We start from the raw sequence: 13,742 nt of genomic DNA, 5'->3' as shown, positions 1-13,742 counted from the left end.
GGCTGCCGAACCTGGTTTCTCCTAAACGGCAGAAACCCGGCTCCAACATGCACAAATGCCTCCCAACTCATTCAATCATGTATTTTCCTATTCTACAACATGCATACTCAAGCATACAAGCTCCTAGGGGCTTCAAACTATCCTAAACCCCAACTACAACACATCAAACAACCCACATTGTTCATAAACATACATAAACCCATAAACATAACAATAACCTAACATGCATTTCTACCCCATAGATCTTCATAAAACATGTTTAAAACATGCAAGAAAGGTTGGATCTAAGCTTACCTCTTGAAGATCGAGAGGAAAGACGATCCTAGCTTGGAGGTAGGGAGAAATCCACTCTTTGGTCTCCAAGCTTCCAAACTTGCTCTTTTGCTCAAAGATCTTCAAACCAAGTGAAAACTCATAAGAAAATCATGAAGATTCGAAGGAAGAAGCTCAAAATCGATGAGGGACGGCGGAGAACTCACCTTGGCCGAAAACGGGGAGAAAAGCTCTCCCGTTCGGACATGGGGACCCCTTTATAGGTGGCTGGCCAGACCACTTACGGGGGCCTAACGTGCCTCCGCATGCATGCCATGTTCGGCGGCCGAACTTAAGGTTCGGCGGCCGAACCTAGACTTCCCTCACTTATGCTTTCGAGGGCCTAAAGCATTCCCGAAACGCATGCACGTTCGGCGGCCGAACTTGGGATTCGGCGGCCGAACCTGGGTCTTCCTCCAAGGCTATTTTCATTTAAAAACTCAACTTCCTTTTTACTTAAAATCATAAAATACATCAAAACATTTTATAAAAACATGATTTTACCCTTCTAGAGGTTTCCGACATCCAAGATTCCACCGGACGGTAGGAATTCTGATACCGGAGTCTAGTCGGGTATTACATCTATCTTAGTTATGGCCGTGCTCAGGAAGGGTCATCCAAGCAAGATGTCCGAAGTAGTGTTACTATTGTCCTCCTTCGTGTCAATTACATAGAAATCTGCCGAAAAGAGAAGTTGGTCCACTTGTACTAGAACGTCTTCTAGGACGCCTTTAGGGTATACTATAGATCTATCAGCTAGTTGTATGATCACTCTAGTGTCCTTAAGTACACCTGCATTCAAAGAGTTATAAATAAAAAGAGGTATAACATTAATTGATGCACCTAGGTCACACATTGCTTTCTTGATGCCCACGTTGCCAATTTTACAAGAGACATCAAACATCCCTATATCTTTGCACTTGGCTGGGATTTTCCTTTTCATAACAGTTGTAACAACTTCTCCTACACTCACCTTCTCTTTTTCAACAAGCTTTCTTCGATTTGTGCACAATTCTTTCAAGAATTTTGCATACCTTGGTATTTGCTTCACAGCGTCTAGCAAAGGTATATTGATTTCCACTTTCCTGAAGGTATCAAGAATCTCTTTTTCTTTTTGTGATTTTTCAAACCTTTTTGGAAAGGGAGGTGGAATCTTGAATGTTGCTTGCTGGTTTTCATTCTGCTGGTGTACTGGTTCTGTTTGCCCAATCTGCTTGGATAAATAGTTTCTGTCTTGCTGGACATTTTGTTTGCTTGTTTGCCCGCCTGTTTGGGCAAATAGATTTTCTGGCTCAATTTCTGGCAGCTTTTCTTCGGCAACATGTTTTTGCAATTTTGATCCCCTATCACCAGCCTTGACATCTTGAAGTTCTCTCCCACTTCTTAACATAATGGTACTTATATTTTGCTTGGGATTAGCCTTGGTTTGGGAAGGTAACTTCCCTTGAGATTCAAGTTTGCTCACAGAGGTGGCTATTTGACCCATTTGCTATTGGAGACTTTGCACAGTATTTGCTAATGACTTCATCATCTCCTTAAGGTGCATGTTGGAGTTTTGAAGTGCTGCTTGGATTGGATTTCTTTGATAATTTTGGTGGTTGTTAGCCCTAGTATAGTTGAAGTTTGGATGGTCCCTCCAACCTGGATTGTAAGTGTTAGAGTATGGATTATGTCTTAGCTGTCCATTGAATCCTCCTATGGCCTAACTTGTTGAAGTTGTTGAGCTTGGCCTATGACAAGACTTCTCACGACAGAGGTTAATTCAAAAATTTAAGAAGTGAGAGAAGATGTACTTACCTCATTGACTCTCCTTGGCAGTTGCCTTTCATCTCCATATTGTCTTGATGCGGCTGCAAGTGTTGAAATCAGCTCTCTAATTGCTTTAGATGTTCTATCTTCAATTGAACCTCCACATGCTACATCAATAAATTTTCTTTCCGATGGTAGCAATCCTCCATAGAAGTATTCTATGAGTGATTTGTTTGAGATGTCATGTTGAGGGCAGCTTGTGCACAATCTCTTGAATCTTTCCCAATACTCATACAGATCTTCAGTTTCTTTTTGCTTTATGCCACTTATCTCTCTCCTTATGCCTATGGCCTTAGAAGTTGGGAAGTACTTGTTCAGAAAAGCTCTTACCATACCATCCCAAGAAGTGATTGAACCGGGTGATAGGTAGAATAGCCAATCTTTGGCATAATCATCAAGTGAGAATGGGAGCGCTCTTAATTTCACATGCTCTTCGGATATGCCTTACGGCCTCATGGTAGAACATACTATCTGAAATTCCTTCAAGTGTTTATGAGGATCTTCATCCTCCAATCCTCTGAACTTAGGTAGAAGATGTATCAAACATGTTTTTAGCTCGAAAGGGGCTATCATGGGCGGATAGGTGATGCAAAGAGGTGCTTGATAATCTATAGGGGCTGCCAAATCTCTTAGTGTTCTTTCCCTTGGAATTGGTGCCCTTATGGCTTGATTTTCTGGTTCAATTGCAGCAAAGACAACAGGTTCAGCTGGTCTTCGGACTGGTGCAGCAGGTTGCACGTGAAATTCAGCCATCTCAGTGGCTGTTTGGGTAAACTCAGTAGAGTTGTGCTCTGTTTCAGTAGGGTGTTGTCCTGTTTCTGCAGTAGGTATTGCTGGTTCTGCTAGTTCAGCAATTTCCGGTGCAATTGCAGCAACTTCAGTATGTGCTGTCTCTTGGACAGCAACAGCTTCAGCTGGTGCTGTTTGGACATCAGCTGTTGATGAGAATGGCTTTGAGGCTTGGCTCCTCGGATTGGCTTGCTTTCTTAGTTGTTTTGCTGTACGCTCAATTTCTGGATCGTAAAGTAGAGTTTTTTTGTGTCCAGCCCTGGTCATGAAAGAAAAATAAATTAGTTAAATCAATTCCTCAGCAACGGTGTCAATTTTTTACTGTGCGGTTATCGAAGCCGGTTAAAAGTAACCTTTTTTTGTTATTCACAATTTTACAACTGTAGATAGTGGTAAAAGGATCGAATCCATTTATTTGCTTGAGGACAAGCAAAGGGCTAGCTGTGGGGGTATTTGATCAAGCCAAATTTAGACTCATTTTTCATGTTGTTATTAATGTTAATTTACACATTTTCTACCTAATTTTGTGGTTTTAATCTTATTTTACAGAAAATGGTGTAAAAGGATAATTTGATAAAAATGGCCTTAAAACCGCCCAAAGGAGAGTAAAAAAGAACAAGTCTGGTTTGTCCAAACCAAGTTGAAGCTAAAATGGGAGAAGAATGATTTGTTGTTTGACCAGACTGGGCAAACAGACCCGCAGAACAGAGGCAGTGTGCAGACAACACCAAAACAAACTATTTGACCGAGTTGTTTGCCCAAACAACCCGGGCAAACAAGGCCTGTGACAGCAGACAACAGAGAAGCGGGAATTCAAATTTCAAAACTTCAAGAAGTCTTTTCCTTCCCAAACACGTGAGGATAGCTCAGTAAACCTTCAAGACACCTCAGCACTCAATCCCACATATCTAGGAAGCCAAATCTCAAAAAGATACACTTGCATTCCAAGATATCATTTCCAAATAGGAAAAGAACTCCAACAAATCAAGAAACTAAGGGCTGCCCTATTCAGCTATAAAAAGAGGATCAAACCAGCAACAAAGGACACACTCCATCTTCGGCAGGACCACACCAGCAGCCGCGCGCCATAGCCACCGGCCCTTCTCCATCTTCTTTTTTATTTTCTTTCTTTATTTTCTTGTTAGTTTCAGCCATAAGTGGCTGAAACTCTTTTTCTAGTTAAAGATTAGGTAAAACTTCAAGTTGTTTATGGATTGTGAGATCTGAACCTATTATGTTCTTCTTTTATTTATCAATATTTGTGCAATTCCATACTTAATTCCATTGTTGCTTTGTTATTTAGATCAATAGGGCCCATTGATTCTTGATTGCAAAGAAAAAATTTGTTAGTTTGAGTAGTTCAGGTTCGTAATTGGTTGAATTATTCAAATACAAGTAACTCTTGGTGTAAAAACCAAGGAGATTGCATAATCTAGCAAGATCACCATACGTTTGGGTAGCTACAATTAGGTCTCTCTATTTCTTAATGCAATTAATAGTTGTATGATGCTAAAAGCCCCAAGGATGTTCCTTGGCAACTTATTGATTAGTGATTAATTAGAGGACGTTCCCTAATTAATCTATGCTTAACGAGGGATATGGTGGTGAGAAGCGTCTTCTACCTCCATAACTAATTTATTGAGTGACATAAAAGAATATAAGTGTCAATGATTAATCCCAACAACTGAAGTGGATCCAACTCTTCAACTAGGCTTTTCTCATTATCGAATTCTCTTTACTTTATTATTTGTTTTACGTTATTGCTTTTAATTCTAGTTTAGTTCATCAATCTCAAAACCCCCCTTTTATTTTATTTTCAGTTTATTTAATCGGTCTTGATAAGAAAAATAGATAAGTATCAATTCCCTGTGGATTCGATCCTTTTACCACTATCTACAGTTGTAAAATTGTGGATAACCAAAAAAGGTTATTTTTAACCGGTTTCGACAACTGCACAGTCAAAAAGGGATACATGTTTATGAGAATAAGATAGAAGCAATTCGGAACTGGCCCACTCCCAAAAATATTTCAAAAATTTGCAGCTTTTATGGACTTGCTAATTTCTATCGATGGTTTATCAAAAATTTCAGCAACATCGTTGTCCCTATTACATATTGTTTAAAAAAAAGAGAGTGCAGAAATTTACTTGGACTGACACTGCCAACAAAAGTTTTGAGGAGATTAAAGATAAGCTTACTTCTACCCTTATTCTTACTCTACCTGATTTTGATAAATTGTTTGAGGTTGAAAGTGATGCTTGTGGAGTTGGGATTGGTGGTATGTTATCGCAGTCTAATAGGCCTATTGCCTTCTTTAGTAAGAAATTGAATAATACTAGGTAGAAATGGTCTACTTATGAGCAGAAATTGTATGTAGTATTCCGGGTCTTTAAGCCTTGGAAACAGTATTGACTGTGCGGTTGTCGAAACCGATCAAAAATAACCTTTTTGGTTATCCACAATTTTACAACTGTAGATAGTGGTAAAAGGATCGAATCCACATGAAATTGATACTCACCTATTTTCCTTATCAAGACAAAGTAAATAAATAGACAATAAAAGTAAAATGGGGCGTTTTGAGGTTTGTTGAATTCAATTAATACAGAAAGCAATAAAGTAAAGCAAATAATAAAGTAAAAAAGATTCAAATATGAGAAAAGCTCTAGTTGAAGAATTGGATCCACTTCAGTTGTTGGGATTGATCATTGACACTTAGGTTCCTTTATTTGATTCAATAAATTAGTTATGGAGGTGGAAGACACTTCTCACCACAATATCCCTCCTCAAGCATAGATTAACTAGGAAACCTTCTCTAATTAATCACTAATCAACAAGTTGCGAAAGAACGTCCTTAGGCCTTTAGCATCTAACAACTGTCAATTGCATTAAGAAATAGAGAGACCTAATTCTAGCTATCCAAACACATGGTGATATTGCTAGGTCATGCAATTTCCTTAGTTTTTACACCAAGAGTTACTTGTGTTTGAATAATTCAAGCAATTACGGACTTAAAACTATCCAAACTAACAAATTATTACTTTGCAATCAAGAATCAATGGGCCCTATTGATCTAAACAACAAAGCAACAATGGCATTAAGCATGAAATTGCATAAATATTGATAAACAAAAGATAAACAATATGTGTTCAGATCTCCCAATCCATAAACAACTTGAAGTTTCACCTAATCTTTAACTAGAAAAAGAGATTTCAGCCACTCATGGCTAAAACAAAACACAAAAAATAAAAGAAAGAGAAGAGGAAGAGGAACCGGTCGGCGGCTTGGAGAGGGAGGCATGCGGCTCTTCAATCCGAAAGGTGTCCAAGCCTTCTTTTGTTTGATTGTGATCCTTTTATAGCTGAAAGTGTTGCCCTAGGTTTTCTTGTTGAGATGGCTTTTGAATTTTGAATTTTGAATTCTTGGAAGGCAAGTGTATCTTCTTGAGATTTGGCTTCCTAAATAGGCAGAATTGAGTGCTGAGGTGTCTTCATATTTTTAATAAGGGAAAGACTCCTTGAAGATTTAAAATTTGAATTTTCCACTATTCTGCTGTCTGTACTTTCCTTATTTATCTTTGCTTGGGCAAACCATGCTTTTTCTCCTTCATCCTCTTTTAGGCAGTTTTAAGAGCATTTTCACTAAATTACCTCTTTACACCGTTTTCTGCAAAACAAGATCAAAACCACAGAATTAGGCAGAAAATGTGTAAATTAACATCAATAACAATATGATAAATGGGTCTAAATTTGATCTAATCAAGTATCTAATGGGGCAGGAGTTCATTATGCAGATAGATCATCTATCTTTGATTCATTTTAAGACTAAAAAATATGTAAACAAGATGCATGCTCGATGGGCAACTTGTTTTGGACCTTTTCATTATGTCATAAAATATAAGGCTGACCATAGTAATAAGGTAGTAGACACTTTGAGTAAGAGGGCTACTTTGTTAATTACAGTTAGTCAGGAGGTCGTGAGTTTTGAATTTTTGAAGGATTTATATGCTGCAGATGATGATTTTGCTGATATATAGGCGAAGGTCCAGGCTCATCAGCCTGCTGATAAGTTTTTGATATATGATTGATTTCTTTTTAAGGAGAACATATTATATATTTCTCATTCTTCTTTGGAGGAAAAATTGATTCAAGAGGCCCATGGTGGAGGTTTGAGTGGTCGTTTAGGGCGTAATAAGACTATTGCTGGTTTAGAGGAGCGTTATTATTGGCCACAATTGAAAAAAGGATACAGGTCGAATGATACAGGTCGAATGATACAGAAGTGCATAGTTTATTAAACTCAGAAGGGTCATTCGTAGAATACGGGCTTATATACTCTATTACCTATTCCAGAATACCCTTGGGAGGACTTGACTATAGATTTTGTTCTTGGTCTTTCACATACTCAACGTGGATCTAATTTCATTTTTATTGTCGTTGATAGGTTCTCCAAAATGGCACATTTCATTCATTGCAAGAAAACTAATGATACTTCTCATATTAAAAAATTGTTTTTCCAGGAGGTTGTTTGTTTACATGGCATTCCTAAGACCATTACTTCTGATAGAGATGTGAAGTTTTTAGCTCACTTTTGGGTGACTTTATGAAAGCATTTTGGGACTAAACTTTGATACAGCAGTGCTGCTCATCCTCAAACTAATGGCCAAACTGAAGTGGTGAATCGCACTCTTGGCAATCTTTTGTGTTTCATCTGCAGTGATAAAAAAACTGCTTAGGATCTTACTCTTGCCCAAACAGAATTTGCTTACGACAGTTCTGTCCATAGCTCTACAAAGATGTTCCAATTTGCAATTATATATAGAAAAATTCCAACTTATACAGTTGACCTTATTGTCCTTTTTACAAGCTTTCATAACAGTATTGCAATAAACAATTTGACAAATCAGCATGTGGATATTTTCAAATAGGTATAACAATGTTTTATGGAAGCCAATGACAAGTATAAAACTGCAACTAATAAACATAAGCGTTTCAAGTCCTTCAATATCGGTGATCAAGTTATAATGTATTATGCAAGAAATGTGATGGAGGACAAAACAAGCTTGACCTAAAGAAGATTGGTCTATCTCGGATTGTTCAAAAGATTAATGACAATGCCTATGTCCTTGACCTTCCAGATTATATGAAAATTTTCAAAACATTTAACGTGATAGATATGTTTTAGTACTACCCTGCTGATAACAACTTGAGGTCGAGTTCTTTACAAGTGGAAGGGAATGATGCAGAGCAATTAGCCATGGATTTCATAAAAAACTTAGACCAAGCCTAACTTCTGCTTACAATGTCTGTTGGAAGCCCACAATAGCTTTCCGAAAAGGAAATTTTGAGACAGACGACTTTTAAAAATGTGACAAGAGTCACAGACCTGTCATAAAGTTCGAGGCACAAATTTCATCGTTTAGGAGTCAATTTTATATTTAAATTATTTTTTGGTTTTTTTTCGCATTAGGGTTTTGCTATTATAAATAGTTCTTCTCTTGGCTGTTTGTAGAACTTTTCAATTTTTGAGAATCCAATAAGAAATTTCGGCTTTTAACCTTTTATTTTCTGAAGTCCTTATAATCAAATATTATTGGTTAAAACTTTTGACGGAGTCTAAATAGTCCTATTGCACCTTAATATTTTACCTTTGCAAGTTATGAAAAGTAATTTAAAATTAAAGCATTTTGACTATGCTAAAGAGCAATCTAGAAAAATCTAGTTTATTAGAGTACAATTATTATGATTAGTCTAGTTGATTAAGCAAATTCTAGAAAATAAATAAAATAAAAATATAATATTTATTTATATCGTAAACCGACTTATTAAACTTGGTTAAGGAGCTTATAAATAGGTTGTGAGGGTACCGAAATTAGGTGCAGAAAAAATGTTGTCCACTTATCAAATTCCTTTGTTATCCTCCACCACTTATAAAATTTTCTTTGTAATCCACAAACTATTATACTTCCATTCACCAAAATTACATACGCCTTTTAACTATTGATTTTCCTTTACCAATAACCAAAACTAACAGTGGTATCATAGTGTTGATCATGCATAGTAAATCTTTGATAATAAACTTCTAAGAATCCAATCAACTCAGGTACTGATAGAGTGGCTAAATCCTTAAATTGCTCAATGGTAGCTATTGAATTAAATTTTTTAGTAATAGAAATCAATATTTTCTCAACCACTCTTTGATTAGAAATTTCTTCTCCATATATTGTTAATTGATTTATCGCTTCTTTAATTCTACAATAATATTCTTTAATGGTCTCAGAATCCTTCATCTTCAAATTTTCAAATTCTCTTCATGGAGTTTGAAATTTAATAGTACCTTGAAACTCCTCAGGTTTTCCAAGCTTCTTTAGCATACTTAGCCCCAACTGTTCTCGGAAAGATTGATTCTGCAATACCATTTGGATGTAGAATAAGGCATCTACATCTTTTTTCTTCTCCTCATTTAACTTTTTTAGCTCTTCTTCATCTAGAGTAGGACTGCTTGCCATAACTACTCCTTTCTCTATAATCTACCATAATTCCTGAGAGATAAAATATGTCTTCATTTGAATGGCCCAATAATCATAATTTTTTCTAGAAAAGATTGGTAGTAATTTGTTGGTAGAGGAAGAGGCCATTGTGATTATGGTATTAGAAATTCTTTTGGGTAGGTAGTATTAGATAGAGGGTATTTTAGTTAAGCCTAGTTATATTGATCGTACACAGCGGCTCTGATACCACTTTTACTTTTTTTGTTATTTAATAAAAGAGAAATTTATATACAATTTTACAAGACTGACGAATAGTGTAATACCCGGCTAGACTCTGGTATCGAAATTCCTACCATTCGGTGGAATCTCGGATGTCGGAAAACTCTAGAAGGGTAAAACCATGTTTTTCTAAAATATTTTAATGTATTTTATGGTTTTAAGCAAGAAAGGAATTGAGTTTTGAATGAAAAAGACCAAAGAGGCATTTCCAGGTTCGGCAGCCGAAACTCAAGTTCGGCCACCGAACATTGGATGGTTTAAGGGGGCAAGTTAGGCTTCCGAAAGTTTCAAAGGTTCGGCCGCCGAACCTCATGTTCGGCCGCCAAACTTGCATGAGTTTTAGAGGCACTTTAGGCTGCCGAAAGGTGATCTGGCAGCCCCTATATAAGAGCTCCATGGCCGAAACGGGCGAGTTTTCTCCCCATTTTCGGCCACGGTGAGTTCTTGCTCTCCCATGGTTCGTTTTTGATGTTTTTCCTCCGATCTTTCACGTTTTAACAAGCTTTATGTTGATTTGAAGATATTTGAGCAAAAGAGCAAGTTTTGAAGCTTGGAGACTAAAGAGTTGGTTTCTCCCTATCTCCAAGCTAGGATCGTCTCTCCTCTCGTTCTTCAAGAGGTAAGAGTAGATCCATAGTTCATTTCATGTTTTAAGCAAGTTTTATGAAGTTTCTTGGGGTAGAAATGCATGTGTAGGTTTATGATGAGTTTTTGGTTAAATGTGTATTTATGAACAATGTATGTTGTATATGCATGTTTGATGTGTTGTAGTTGGGGTTTAAGATAGTTTGAAGCCCCTAGGAGCTTATATGCTTGAGTATGCATGTTGTAGAATAGGAAAACGCATGATTGAATGAGTTGGGAGGCGTTTATGCATGTGAAAGGCTGGTTTCTGCCCTTTGGGAAGAACTCAGGTTCGGCAGCCGAAGGTTCTTTCAGCCGCCGAACCTGCCTGTGGTAGCATGTATTGGCTGCCGAACCCTGCCCCCGAAAGAGGACTTTCGGCTCTAGAAGGGAGTTTCGGTCGCCGAAGGTGCCGCCGAACATGCATGAGTTTCGTCTTTGGAGGGAACCTTCGGCCGCCGAAAGTGCCGCCGAAGGTGCATGACTTTCGGCTCTGGAGGGACTTTCGGCCGCCGAACCTGCCGCCGAAAGTGCCCTGTTCAGCCCTCCTTTGTATGATTTCTATGATTGTTTTAAGATGTTTTAGAGGGTTTTTGGGGAGTACCTTAGAGTCATGTTCATGGATGTTTGGTCCCTCATTTGAGTCCACCTGTGTAGGTTTGGACCCGAGGAACCGAGGACCTCAGCAGTGAGATAGCTGCTTCAGAGTCATTAGAGTTTCAGCCAGAGGTGAGTGGGATAACTCTTTATGCTTTAAAGTAAATAAATCAGTTCTTAGCATGATTCACGCATCATAAATACCATGAGATATACTAGGGTGCTTGCATTAGAATTCACGAATATGTTGCATTGCATAATATGATGATGATGTGGATGGGTGTTGGATGATCCTTTAGTCCTCGTATGATATGATGTGATATGATATGGTATGGTATGGAAGTCCAGGTCGAGGCCCATTCTACGCCCTTGGCACTATGTTAAGAGAAAGACCAGGTCGAGGCCCATTCTACACCCCTGGCATTATAGGAATGTTATGTCATGTATGTTATGCTAAGAGAAAGACCAGGTCAAGGCCCATTCTACGCCCCTGGCACTATTGGGTACGTTGAGGACTATTGGTGACAAAACCATCCTTGATGTGATTTGTTTGTGCTGTGTTGCATTTCATGAAAGCATGAAATATAAATTGAATATGTTATTATTCTGCTCACTGGGCTTTATAGCTCTCCCCTCTCCCTTAACCCCCAGGTTTGCAAGTACAGGGTAGACCAGGAGGTCAGCAGGAGTAGAGTTATGTTATTGTAATAGCTAGATGTGGACATGAAAATGATGTAATGTAAAAGTATAGTATAAAAATGTAATGTATTGATGCTTATGGAAGTTTAGAGTTGTGCTTGACCATAGTATGTTGTTAATCCCCTTTCTAGTACATGATCTTAAATGTTTAATGATGATTATTGTAAACCAAGCTTAACATATGTTATGTTACCCTATTGGAGTATTTGATGAGGACTCCAGTGTGAGGTTTTATGTTATGGTTTGTGCATGCACAGATTAAGCTTGGTGAATGAAAGAATGAAAGAATGAGTGAATGAAAGAATGAAAGAATGAAAGAATGAAAGAATGAATGAATGAAAGAATGAAAGAATGAATAAATGAGAAAGTTTTAAATTTTTATGTAATTATTGATCATGTATGAGATTAAGCAGGTATGCAGGATGAATGTTTGGCTTGCTACGGGTCCCGGCGGCCTTAAGCCGATCTGGATCCTAGCGCCGATAGCGGTCCGATTTTCGGATCGTTACAAGTAAGTTGCAGATATCTTCACCAAGGCAATCTCAACATAAAAGTTCATCTACTTTTGAGTGGAGTTCAAGATTTTTCTAACTTGAAGAGGAGCGTTAAAGAGCACTCTAGAAAAATCTAGTTTATTAGAGTATAATTATTAAAAAAAAGTACAAAAATGTACCTTGTGGTTTTTATACTTTTTTGACTTTAGGGTATGTGGTGTACTTTAGGGTATATAGTTCAATTTTGTGTCAAAATAATACTATGGTGTCATTTACCAACAACGGTCTTCTTTAGACCCAAACTAATATAAAACTCATATCACAAGGTATTACTGTGACATAAAATTGAATCATAGACCATGAAGTAAATCACATATTCCGAATTGAAAAACCAATGAAACCACATCGTACTTTTTTGTATTTTTTTTTGTAGTTATTCTTATTCTTCTAATTGATTAAGTTCTAGAAAATAAATGAAATAAAAAATATAATACTTATTTATATTATACATTGGCTTATTGAAGTCGGTTAAGAAGCCTATAAATAAGCTGTGATGGTGCTGAAATGAAATGCAAAAAAAAAAACATTGTTCACTTGCCAAATACAATTGTAATCCTCCACCATTAATAAAATGCTCTTTATAGTCTACAAACTATTATTATTCCATAATCACCCAAAATTTCTCCATCAAAATTACATGCACCTTTTGACTATTAATTTTTCTTTACTAACTAACAAAAAACTTAAGCCAGTTTTAAACAATAAATAGAATAAAAAATATAATACTTATTTATATTATAAAGCGACTAATTGAAGTCGGTTAAGAAAGCAAGAACATCGTGATGATGCTAAAATTAAGTGCAGAAACAATATTTTTCACTTGCCAAATTCCCTTATAATCCTCCACCACTAATAAAATATTTTTTGTAGTCTACAAACTATCATTATTCCATTATCACCCAAAATTTCTCTATCAAAATTACACAACTTTTAACTATTAATTTCACTTTACCAAATAACTAGGAGTATAAATGAATTAAATTGTTCGTAAGCTACTCGAGGTTTAGTTCGGTAAAAACTTAACTGAGCTCGACTTGATTTCTAAATGAGTCAAACTCGAACTTAATTTTTAGGCTCGTTTAATAAACGAGCCAAGCTTGAGCTCCATAATATTCGACTCGTTAAGTCTCGTGAGTTCGGCTAGTTTCCAAGTTTATGAGCAGGCTCGTGAATAGTCTCGTTAAGCAAGCTGAGATTATTATTATAAGAGAAATAAACTCAAACCCTATATATATTTTTATGATCCAAACCTAAATTTTTTAAAGTTCAGCTCTATATAGTTTAATTACAATATTAAAACTTGCATATATTTGGATAGTTAAAATTTAAGAGCTCATTTTTATAAACTTACGAACTAATTTTTAGATATACTTGTTTAACTAAAATTATTTAGTTTTAAACTAAAACTCATTATATATGTAAATAAATTAAACTATTCGTGAATTATTCGAGACAAAACTCGACTCATCTAAATTCATTTGCTAAATGAGCTAAACTTGAGTTTTTTAATATTCGGCTTGAGTCGGAAATGAGTAAAACTTGAGTTCAACTCGAGCTCGAAAAACTTGTAGTGAATGAAGTTTGAGCTCTTCA

Source organism: Manihot esculenta, chromosome 13, assembly GCF_001659605.2.
Source record: "Manihot esculenta cultivar AM560-2 chromosome 13, M.esculenta_v8, whole genome shotgun sequence".
In the NCBI taxonomy this organism is placed as follows: Eukaryota; Viridiplantae; Streptophyta; class Magnoliopsida; order Malpighiales; family Euphorbiaceae; genus Manihot; species Manihot esculenta.
Note: the sequence above shows the minus strand (reverse complement) of the source record.